Source organism: Ostrinia furnacalis, unplaced genomic scaffold (genome assembly GCF_004193835.3).
Source record: "Ostrinia furnacalis isolate ACB-3 unplaced genomic scaffold, ASM419383v2 OfSCF0922, whole genome shotgun sequence".
Taxonomy (NCBI): Eukaryota; Metazoa; Arthropoda; class Insecta; order Lepidoptera; family Crambidae; genus Ostrinia; species Ostrinia furnacalis.
Genome location: NW_021131161.1, coordinates 31,500 through 43,527, shown reverse-complemented (window position 1 = coordinate 43,527; position 12,028 = coordinate 31,500). Strand labels below are relative to the sequence as shown.

The window sequence follows — 12,028 nt, the reverse complement described above, 5'->3', positions numbered from 1 at the left end:
TATCAAGTCTTTATGACAAACTTCTTCGCAAACTCCTTAATTAAGACTATATTAGGTACTCCAGTCTATATGGGAGCATCTGAGAGAAAATCGAAAGCAACACCAACCACACAGCCAATACTGGACTAACTTGCATAGTTGAATATCCAAGTACAGTCACCAGTACATCCAAACATTTTGTTGCAAGATCGCTCTTATTAGAACCACATAAAAAACAACAGTGTTTAATCGTCAGTTCAAATACTGCCTCCACTACAAACTGTCCCTACATGACCATTCGTCACGCGTTCCACAACTTAAATAGGCTAACTGATCAGTCTGCTAGCGCACGTCATACACATACAAAATGCCCACATATTAGCATACATGAATCGAGGTGGTTATAAACAACACCACTTTGAACTTTAACACCTTGCATTAAAAACGCACAGAAATATTGTGGTTGAACAGATGCGTATAGGTAGGGAATGTGTGCGTGGCTCAATTCAATAACAGTCTTAATTGACAGGGACCACGGAAAAGGGGCTTTAACTGGGGACTTTTTTCCTAGTATTTTAAAGGCAATTTCGAGAAGTAAACGGAAATAAAGAGGGTGGAGTAACTCAATTTATGATTCCATCAATCGTTAGTTTGTAGCTCTAGCGCAAATCCATTCCATTTTATTGGAATCATAAAATGTTAATGAACAAACTATTGTAGTAGTAAGGTAAGAAAAACAAGTCTACTAATAACACGCTCGTTAGCATTATTTTTCTACACAATCTCACAAGATCTATGTTAAGTCATGTACGATGATTGCTCATTGAAAAAAGCTGAATAAAAATGTTACTGATTCCGAAGTGAATTGAAATTCACGCGACCATGACGACAGATTATCCACACAGTAATTACAGAAAATTGCTTTAGGTAATACGAAACTCAATGCTAAACCACTTTAACATCTCGACGGTCCCTACGTACAATTCAGTATCTACCAGTTCCGTGATTTGCCGTTTTTGTTTGCAAAACCTTCAGAGCACCCAAAAGTTACGGCTCAGTTCAAAAAACATACAGTTTTTATTCAAATTGAACCTTAAAACGTCAAAAAACAAATCCCGCAACTACAAAATTAGAACGATTTCCGCAGTAAAATTGCATTAGTGGGAGTTACGAAATTTTACGTTGGACCGCACGCTTAACCCCGCGCGCCCAACCCCGCAACTGCCACTTTCATTCGCGCAGGTCGAGTGAATTGATACGTATTTTATGAAGGAAATAGGTATTATTATGGTTTCTGACCTAATTTATTTCACTCAACATTATACCAACGGCAAATTAATCATTTAACTGTAGGAATCTGGTAGTTGCGTTGTTTCACTAGGGAAAATTAAAGTTACTATTGTAAGTAGGTGGCACTTACCTATTTTTACGTCGGAAAATTAAAGTATCTTCTAGCCGTAACTGCCACTATAAATGTTTTACTTTGGAAAAGTTTGTTTTATGTCTATAAGAATATCTATGGGTAAATTACATGTATTTTTCATTATACACTGAAATTATAACAGTACATTCCCAACGTTGAGGTTATATTTTCATGTAAATAGTCTTATTTTTGCCTTAGAATTCCTCAATTTTAAACTTTATTCTGTAAAATAATACAATACGTGTAAAAAATCCTTTATTATAAGTGAAAATAAGTAGACAAATTATTTACCAGTTATTTTAACAAAAAATTCCTACCCACACAACTTAGCTTTACTTTATAAATTGGTTATTTTCTGTACTAAGACTCTTAAATGCTAATAAGATAGTATTAAAATACAGATCCCTAATAGTCTATCACCTACTATTATTGCCAAAATCACTAAAACCCTTTTTTTATTATTTTTTTTTTTTCTCGGTTCTTCGATCGGGATCGCTACACAAAATCCTATTTCCATTGGTAAACTTCACTGCAACAAGCTTCAAGGATGTTGACCCGTAAGGCCACCATGAAGGACATGGAAGTTAAGTTGAGGCAGGCTCTCCTGGACCTCAAAGCAACCAGCTGCTCCGGGAACGTGAAGACAGTGAACAGGAGATCCAAAAAGTTGTAAACAGGAACTCACAACTGAAANAAAGCCATATCGGTTACAAAACCTCCTCCTAGAAAGTCAACTACCTGGGATGTGGGGATATTAATTGAATATCTTCAACATTATAATATCGATGTTGAAAGCATATTTCAAGTTTCACGTCATACTGCTGCGCTTTTGCTACTGTGTTCAGGACGAAGGATACATGACCTCACACTATTGGACATAAGCTCAGAGTTCTTTGAGGATGCGAACGACTACATCATATTGTGGCCCAAGTTCGGCTCTAAAACAGACTCTTCAACCTATCGACAAGCTGGGTGGAGGTTGTCAAATGAGGGACCAAATAAGCTCAACCCTGTTGTGTGGATCAAAACACTTATTAGTCTGTCACAAAAGCGAAGAAGTGCTAGGCAGAATTTGAACAGCCTATTTATCACCACAAGGGGTAAAGTCAATGTGGCCTCACGAACTGTAATAGCAGGCTGGTTGAGGACTCTGTTTCGGGAAGCCAACATTCAAGATTCTCCAGGCAGCTTTAGAGCCGCAGTAAATTCCAACATGTGGTTGAAGCACCATATCAATATTGATGAAATATTAGCGCGAGGAAATTGGAGAAGCAAAGATACATTTATCAAGCATTATTGCAAAGCATTACAAAGATCTCAATCTAGTGAACCTAAAACTAATAGTAATATTTTTCAATTATTTACACCAATATGATTAACATGATTCCTATAAATTAGTGATTAATAGGCTTAAAAGTCTAGACTGATTAGTTATACTCAAAGATGAGATTATTTTTATTATATTTTCTATTTTACTATTCTTTTGCAAGAAGTATTTTTATTTTATGTTACTCTCTCAGAGTTGTTGATTTAACAAAGTATAAATTATGTACTTTGATAACAATAAGATTACATAAATACAAAATGTGATGTTAAACAGAATTTTATTTAAATTAATTTTTACCCTACCAACATCCATAAAATCATGTCAACTAAAGTAACTAGTTGTACTGACATGCAGCGCCGGCAGAAAATAAACACTTCTCACACACACTTAATAGTGGGTCAAGCGTAGCTCGGACACCTAAATAACACCGTTTTCCCCCCGAAGGGTAGAAAACGGATATTTAGGTTCCAGCGTAGCTTGACCCACTATATTTAAATGCCTTGCCGGCTGTGTGATAGTACTGAGCAGCGACGCCAGTCGCCCGGCGCAACAAGTCAGCGCGCGCGCCGCTAGGTGGGGGTACGGTCGCGCGGGGAGGGTGTTGAGGTAGGGATATCGTGCTGTCTCGCTCTAAAATCCAAGGTGTTATCTCACACACACTTAATAGTGGGTCAAGCTACGCTGGAACCTAAATATCCGTTTTCTACCCTTCGGGGGGAAAACGGTGTTAATTTAATAGATGACGAGGAGGAAACTAGACAAGATGAATTTTATGTGACTTGAAATAAGGTGTTAAAAGCTAAACGACGTGAAAACGCCGTGCATGGAGTTACATGACTCACAGGGTAAACATTCACTGTCTTCACTCGCCCGCCACATGTTTGGATAGGTCTATCGTTAAACGACTTCGTTAAAAACCTATTAGAATACATTATTCCGTTTGTTTCACTTGAACGCGACCGCTGGAATTCCGAAGAGCATTGCAAGACTGCAGATTGGCAGCTACTTTCTCTCAGCTATGGTATTCCAAACCCGTTTGCATCAGAAAGGCAAGTAGGTAATAATGGCTGAGGTCAGATAATTGTTACACACTATAATCATAATGAAACTATGCAAGTATATCTCGAGTCTTATAAAACCCTAGTAAAGCAATTTAGCGACTGCATACTTTCGAACCTGATTATTATTGATGAGAAAATGGAAGAAATCCTCGAGAAGTATTCGGGATTGTGATTAATGGTGTTAGTCTTTAAACAACTTAAGGAATTCCACTTCTGGCTCCGAGCCAGCGCTTAGGAGCGGAAATGAAAGGATCATCTCGGATATGAATTTTAGACTGTAATTAAATTTTAATTTAGAAATGCATAGCATAGTTCGAAGCTCTTGGTGTGCTCTTGGCAAGAACTAAAAGTATTGTGTCTGGTTTTTGTAGATTTGTGTGTGCCACATAAACTTTACAAAATAGTTTCTTTTCCTATTTGAAAATAAAATATTACTTACTACCTAGACCTACAAAGCACCTAAAAAAACCGTCTCTCCGTTGTTTTAGTCACAATGAAGCTGCAGAATCCCAAATCAATTATGACTTTTCCATTGTTCCTGGAAGTTTCCGCTTTTTTCCATGGTAATCAAGTTGGTGTCTGGCGCAGTCATAGAATAATGGGTAATGCAACACGGATGCACTTTAGGGCAGGGAAGGGAGCGACGTTCGCCGTGACGTCAGACCGCCAGCCATCGTTTTATTTGAATGAACTAACTTTTATTATCTACCTCATTAACGTTAATTACGTTACTCCATTGAAAAATGTTTAAGTAATTAATTAAAGAACCACTCTCGATATGTGTGGAAGTGGAGTGGAGACAATAGAGATATTGGCATCACCATCGATATTTTATTACCTACCTTCAAGATAAATTCACGCAAAAAAGACCTCTTCAAGTTTCAAAATATAATATGAAATGAAAGAGCGACGTTTGCTTAACGGGTAAGAAATAAAGAGGATCTTCTTTAGCCTGTATAACTGAACGTTTGTTTAATAATGCAAACGTGACCAATATTATGTTACCGAATTAGACGCAATCCAATCTAGAAGTAAACTCAACATTGAATTAGATACATTGTTAAAATAATCTACACTTCTCGGTGTTTGTAACATGGGAACAAATACGGATCCTTGGCGAACACTTGGGCAAATAACGTTATCGAATCTGGCTTATTGGCCAGTCGGGGTGACGCAGAAGTTGACTGAGTAATAAACCTAGCACCTAAAGTAATAATAAATGATCAGTCCAGTTATTGTATTACTTGGGTCTTAGTCCATCGCCAATAGTTTGATCAGCTTCTTATTTTAGAGATCTTATTCCAAATTGGTGTATTTTGCATACTTTTTCATACCTGATTTAACTTATCAGCGGGATGCGGGAACTCTTAAAGGAAGGCCACCTCTAATTCAATTCTGATTGTCTTCCATTTAATGGAATTCGGCGTAGGTATCGAAATTTATTGACCCCAGGGGAGATTCTCATGGATAGATGCATTGGCAATTTGTACAAATTGAGAACAATGGCGAATCAGGGAGAATTTTAAATAGATAAGAAGTGCGTTATCCATTTTCCTTATTTGATAGATTCGTATCCTGTTCATGTCAGTTTAATGCTGATTTAAAGAATGCCTTTATTTTAACTAATGTGGTTCCAGTTTCTAATTTTAGTTTTACAGCCTTCATCTTATTGTTTTCAATTTCACATGTTAGCGAAAGCCATATTGTAACGTAAGTCATTCAAGGTCAGACAATTTATCTTCACAATGGCTTTTCCATTGCAAAACGCGGTTGTTCTCACACACGATGTATGAATGAATGGGTTGCTCAATGAATCTACTGACGCCTAGGGACTGATTACCTCTGACCTATTCATTTATAGTCCTTACATTGATAATAGCTAACGCATTATTTGTTGTGCATGTGCACCTACAGAATGGAACATTTTTAAACCATTTATAGCTAAGATCTATAACTAGACAGCAATAAAACCCAGTGAAGTCAGTGAGGATTGAGTCGAGTCGTATCATGAACTCTCTGGGGATCTGGGGAAAGTAAAACAGCATTTGGGTGTAAACTAAACAGAAGAAAATTATCTTCGATTTAAACTTGTGTTTGTTGAATTGTTCACTGCACATGATCAAGCGGATGTACCTACTAACAACAAAATGAATTTAGTCTGTTATGTACATTGCGTGTTAACGCGGGAACGATGACGTCACTATATCCGATCCGAACGCTGCCGGCGTACTGCGTGGATACAAAATATTTTTTTCTAGCCAAACTGTCAGTTTTAGAGAAAAACTTGTAATGACATTTATTCATCAGAATAAAGTAAGCTATCGATAGGTAATTTTTAAAAATATAAATTGTGAAAAATAACGCAAAAAATCCATACGGTCATACGATTCAATGGAACCATACGGTCACGCGATTGGGGTCTCCGCGGTGGTATATTTGGCGATTTATTCAAATAAAGTGTTCATAAGTGTTGTTAGTCATATCTTCTTCCAAGTAAAATATAAAAATGTATAAGTATTAATTTATTTACTTCTGACAATAAGGTATAGCTGAGGCAGATACACTCTGCCTAGGCTACAAGCAAGACATTGCTATGAAGATCATTTCGATGTACACGCAATACCTACCTGTTATTTAGTTTTTCTGAGTTTAACCTACGTACCGTAGGCGCGCGAGTTCATGTCCATCCTGAGGAATGCGGTAGTGCCGATGGACATGAACTCGCGCGCCTACTGTACCTATCTATTCGCCGTTCCCATGGGCGGGCCAGCTGCTGCAGGAAAGGACAGCTGCTCCCTCCTGGAAATTATATAATCTTAGCCTAGAAGCTGGGTATGACTCCCCCGCCCCCCTCCTCTCCCCAGGTCATAAACTGGGCATGACTTCCCCCTCGGCCAGAAGTTGGGTAAGATTTNGTTGGTGTTTGGCGCAGTCATAGAATAATGGGTAATGCAACACGGATGCACTTTAGGGTAGGGAAGGGAGCGACGTTTGCCGTGACGTCAGACCAGCAGCCATCGTTTTAATTGAATGAACTAACTTTTATTATCTACCTCATTAACGTTAATTACGTTACTCCATTGAAATTTTTTTAAGTAATTAATTAAAAAACCACTCTCGCAATATGTGGGAGTGGAGTGGAGACAATAGAGATATTGGCATCACCATCGATACTTTATTACCTTCAAGATAAATTCACGCAAAAATTACCTCTTCAAGTTTCAAAATATAATATGACATGAAATAGCGACGTTTGCTTAACGGGTAAGAAATAAAGAGGATCTTCTTTAGCCTGTATAACTGAACGTTTGTTTAATAATGCAAACGTGACCAATATTATGTTACCGAATTAGACGCTTCCAATCTAGAAGCAAACTCAACATTGAACTAAATACATTGTTAAAATAATCTACACTTCTCGGTGTTTGTAACATGGGAACAAATACGGATCCTTGGCGAACACTTGGGCAAATAACGTTATCGAATCTAGCTTATTGGCCAGTGAGGGTGACGCAGAAGTTGACTGTGAGTAATAAACCTAGCACTTACAGTAATAATAAATGATCATTCCAGCTATAATATTACTTAGGTTTAAGACCATCGCCCGAGAAATTTTAAGAAAATAGAGTCCCCGCAGGCTGGTATCTATACAGAATTTTAATCGAATTATAGTTTGGTGAGCTTCTCATTTATATGATCCAATATCAAATCGGTGTATTGTATGTTCTTATACTTTTTCATACTGATTAACTTATCAGTGGGATGCGGGAACTCTGAAGGAAGGCCACCTCTAATTCAATTCTGTCTGATTGTCTTCCATTTAATGGAATTCGGCGAAGGTATTGAAATTTATTGGCCCCAGGGGAGGTTCTCATGGATGGAGGCATTGGAAATTTGTACGAATTGAGAACAATGGCGAATCAGGGTGAATTTTAAATAGATAAGAAGTGCGTTATCCGTTTTCCTTATTAGATAGATTCACTGTTACCTCATATCCTGTTCATTTAAATTTAATATTGATTTATTGTGCAATATGGAACACATTTATTTTCAACTATAACATATTTTATACTTGTTCCAGTTTCTAATTTTAGTTTTTCAACCTTCATCTTATTGTTTTCAATTTCACATGTTAGCGAAAGCCATATTGTAACGTAAGTCATTCAAGGTCAGACAATTTATCTTCACAATGGCTTTTCCATTGCAAAACGCGGTTGTTCTCACACACGATGTATGAATGAATGGGTTGCTCAATGAATCTACTGACGCCTAGGGACTGATTACCTCTGACCTATTCATTTATAGTCCTTACATTGATTTGATGTATTTAATTTGATTATTTGATGTAGCTAACGTGTTATTTGTGTTATGCATGTGCACCTACATACAGAATGGAACATTTTCAAACCATTTGTAGCTAAAATCTATAACTAGACAGCAATAAAACCCAGTGAAGCCAGTGAGGATTGAGTCGAGTTGTATCATGAACTCTCTCGGGATCTGGGGAAAGTAAAACAGCATTTGGATGTAAACTAAACAGAAGAAAATTATCTTCGATTTAAACTTGTGTTTGTTGAATTGTTCACTGCACATGATCAAGAGTCAAGCGGATGTACCTACTAACAACAAAGTGAATTTAGTCTGTTATGTGTTACATTGCGTGTTCCATAGCAATCGAAAAATCTTTCTCGAAACTTTAAGATATTATCGAAATGCTCGTTCTCTACTTATAAATTATATCCAAGTATAAAATTATATTTCTGCTAGATTACCAATTTCGTGCTGAATTAAATATGGATACGTTACATAAGTCATAAATCCGTGTTTATCAATCAATATCGATTATCTACAAGTGATAATATTGATCAATATCAGTTATGAACATTATCTTTATATAATAAAACTTATCTTTTAATGATAAATCCACAATGACCATCAGTCTGTCGGTACACAATTTCAAGATCGCTTTTGAGCGATAGGACCGCTTGAACTATGCCGTTGCTTGGGTGCTCTCATCTATTGCCAGCTGTGTGGTGTGTTCAACAAAGAATACTTGTCAATGAATACGTTCAGTTCATTAAATGCATACGGCCAAATCTTCTTAATTTTAATCCTAGCAAAAGTTTTACGAAAAAGTAACATTTCCCCTACTGATGCTAAATTGGTGTCATCGCTCTTTGACATTAGATAAAGGAATGCTAAGACAAGACGCCAATTTATAAAACAGTTATGGACGTTGTTCTTATAATTTAAACTTTGTAATACAATATTGAAGACCATCACGACTCAAAATAGAAAGGGGTCTCGCGAAAGTTAATGCTATGGACGGATAATGGGGCTTATTTTTACATCGCAAACGATTGCTTGCGGTGTTTTTTATTTGGATCGAAGCCCCCAAAAGGTCAACGAATAGCTTTTTAACATTAGACATTCCACTAAAAGGTCTCGTTCATTTGATTTTTTTTGCATTATGATCGTCTTTTAGCATCCCCCCTGCTAAGTATGATATCAGTAGCAGAAAGGCCACCCGCCAATTTAGGTTATTTTTAGGCGACGATTATAATTACAGTAGGTTAATTACTTTTTTAGCGATAATTTTTGATACAATATGGGTGTAGACTTATTTGCTTCAGTTGATTATAACTTTAGAGACGAGTATTATAACTTTAAAGAGGATGATACTTTTAAAATAATCAAATATATATAAAAATATTGAGTTAGTCCTTCGTCGTCTGTTGTTGAAACCTTGTTATTCACCCTTGTAAGACAACAGAGCAGTTGTTATGAAACAACTTGTTCAAACAGATTGCAACTATACCGAGCCGCCTACGACGCATTTGTCTCCGTCATAATTTATAGGTTGCATTTCCATATTTTCGAATTACTTTTGCTTTTCTTAGCATCATTTTTAACAAAAAATCCTTTCCGTTTACATTAGTGCCTTTACGATAATATAGGGGCACAGTGCTGATCATTTTGGAGTCCAAAATTTGGACAGTCATTACGTTTCGAAACTCAAATAAGGAGGCGTATTTTCCAAGCATTAGATTTGCAATTCGCATGCGAAATCGCACAAGCCGTAAAGAATTAGGTAGAATTATGCCTGTTTTCATCATCAATTCCTAATTTTTAAGTGACCCCTATGCTAACATTTAACAGGAATTTTGTTTTCATAGGGGTCACTTAAAAATTAGGGGTTGATGGTGAAAACGGGCATTAGTATCTTATAAGACGAGTAGGTAATAAGGCTTGAATTAAACCGTGAGCCAGCCGGGTATTCGATTGCAGAATAAGACTCGAGGACTCGTTTACGGTTAAAGAATCAGGTTCTGTATAGCTACTGGTGTATCTAGGTACAGACGATAGCACATCAGACTCTACATTTTTGTTGCAAAATAACACATATAGCAACGACTTAAGACCTCAGTGTCAAGCTTGATATGCTTGGTAGCACATACTTGGTAGATAATCCCAGTTCAGACTTGGACCGGGAATTCCATGTCTAAATATAGCACGAAATAATGTAGNCCTAGGCCAGAAACTGGTTATTAGCACTCATATTATGTATTATGTTCAATACAAACAATCATAAAGTTACACTCACCCCAACCGCGTCTCCGCATTCCATCGAATCCTATGAAAATGTGGTCTTTGGACATAGCGATATTTATTTTTCACAATTTTTATTTTTAAAAATTACTGATATCGATCATCATGATATCGATATTAAAATAAAGTAACCCATCGGGGTTACCTACTTTATTTTAATGAATAAATGTTATTAAAAGTTTTTTTTCTAAAACTGATAGTTTAGCTGGAAACAAATATTTTCCATCCCAATAGTACGCCGGCTGCGCTCGATTCGGATATAGTGACGTCACGCGGCCCTGCGTACGTTGACTTTTAGCGGCAAAAACGGCCTATGTTTATTACTTAATATCTTCGTAAGTAATGGTCCGATTTGGATAATTCAAAAAGATATATCTTTCTTATGTCTTAAAGATTAACGTAGATACTAGTTTTATTGCATTTTCTACAACAGTACTGATCCTCATTTAGGTTATTTTTAGGCGACGATTATAATTACAGTAGGTTAATTACTTTAATAGCGATCATTTTTGATACAATATGGGCGTAGACTTATTTGATTCAGTTGATTATAATTTCAGAGACGAGTATTATAACTTTAGAGAGGATGATACTTTTAAAATAAATATAAAAATATTGAGTTGTCCTTCGTCGTCTGTTGTTGAAACCTTGTTATTCGCCCTTGTAAGACAACAGAGCAGTTGTTATGAAACAACTTGTTTAAACAGATTGCAACTATGCCGAGCCGCCTACGACGCATTTGTCTCCGTCTTAATTTATAGGTTGCATTTCCATATTTTCGAATTACTTTTGCTTTTCTTAGCAACAAATTTAACAAAAAATATACAAGGGGGATAGCGCATCTGTTTGCATTAGTGCCTTTATGATAATATAGGGGCCCAGTGCTGATCATTTTGGACAATCATTACGTTTCGAAACTCAAATAAGGAGGCGTATTTTCCAAGCATTAGATTTGCAATTCGCATGCGAAATCGCACAAGCCGTAAAGAATTAGGTAGAATTAGTATCTTCTAAGACGAGTAGGTAATAAGGCTTGAATTAAACCGTGAGCTAGCCGGGTATTCGATTGCAGAATAAGGCTCGAGGACTCGTTTACGGTTTAAGAATCAGGTTCTGTATAGCTACTGGTGTATCTAGGTACAGACCACAGCACATCAGACTGTACATTTTTGTTGCAAAATAACACCTATAGCAACGACTTAAGACCTCAGTGTCAAGCTTGATATTATTATGCTTGGTAGCCCATACTTGGTAGATAAATCCCAGTTCAGACTTGGACCGGGAATTCCATGTCTAAATATAGCACGAAATAATGTAGCTGGTAAAGAGCAGATACTAACAACATTCAATGGATCAAGTTACTTTAATTGCAGATCCAAGAAGGTGTAATAAAAGGGCTGTAAATGTCACCTCGTATTAAAACGAGGCAAACAAATGATAAACAGATTCATAATGTTTTTTTATTGTTTATTTGCCAAGAAAATCTTAGTTGAATTGTTAATTAGATCTCCCAGCAAAAAACAAAATAATGATGAGAATTTATCAATTTTTTTTCATTTGAAATCCCACTGTAGCATTTGTGTTTTTGTAGATTGCCTGCCAGTCACACTGACTGGTACTGATGTTTAG

General features: G+C 36.6%; 1 protein-coding gene and 1 long non-coding RNA gene across 13 annotated transcripts in view; one reads left to right on the top strand and one right to left on the bottom strand.

The window, feature by feature from the left end:
* The window catches only part of LOC114350598 (cytospin-A), a 57,764-nt gene that overhangs the window by 34,500 nt on the left and 11,236 nt on the right, over positions 1 to 12,028 (bottom strand). The gene's annotated exons all lie outside the window — the stretch shown is intronic.
* On the top strand, positions 7,855 to 11,773 carry LOC114350599 (uncharacterized). The gene is made up of 2 exons (XR_003655708.1): positions 7,855 to 9,329; positions 10,850 to 11,773. It is a non-coding gene; the product is annotated as an uncharacterized LOC114350599 (long non-coding RNA).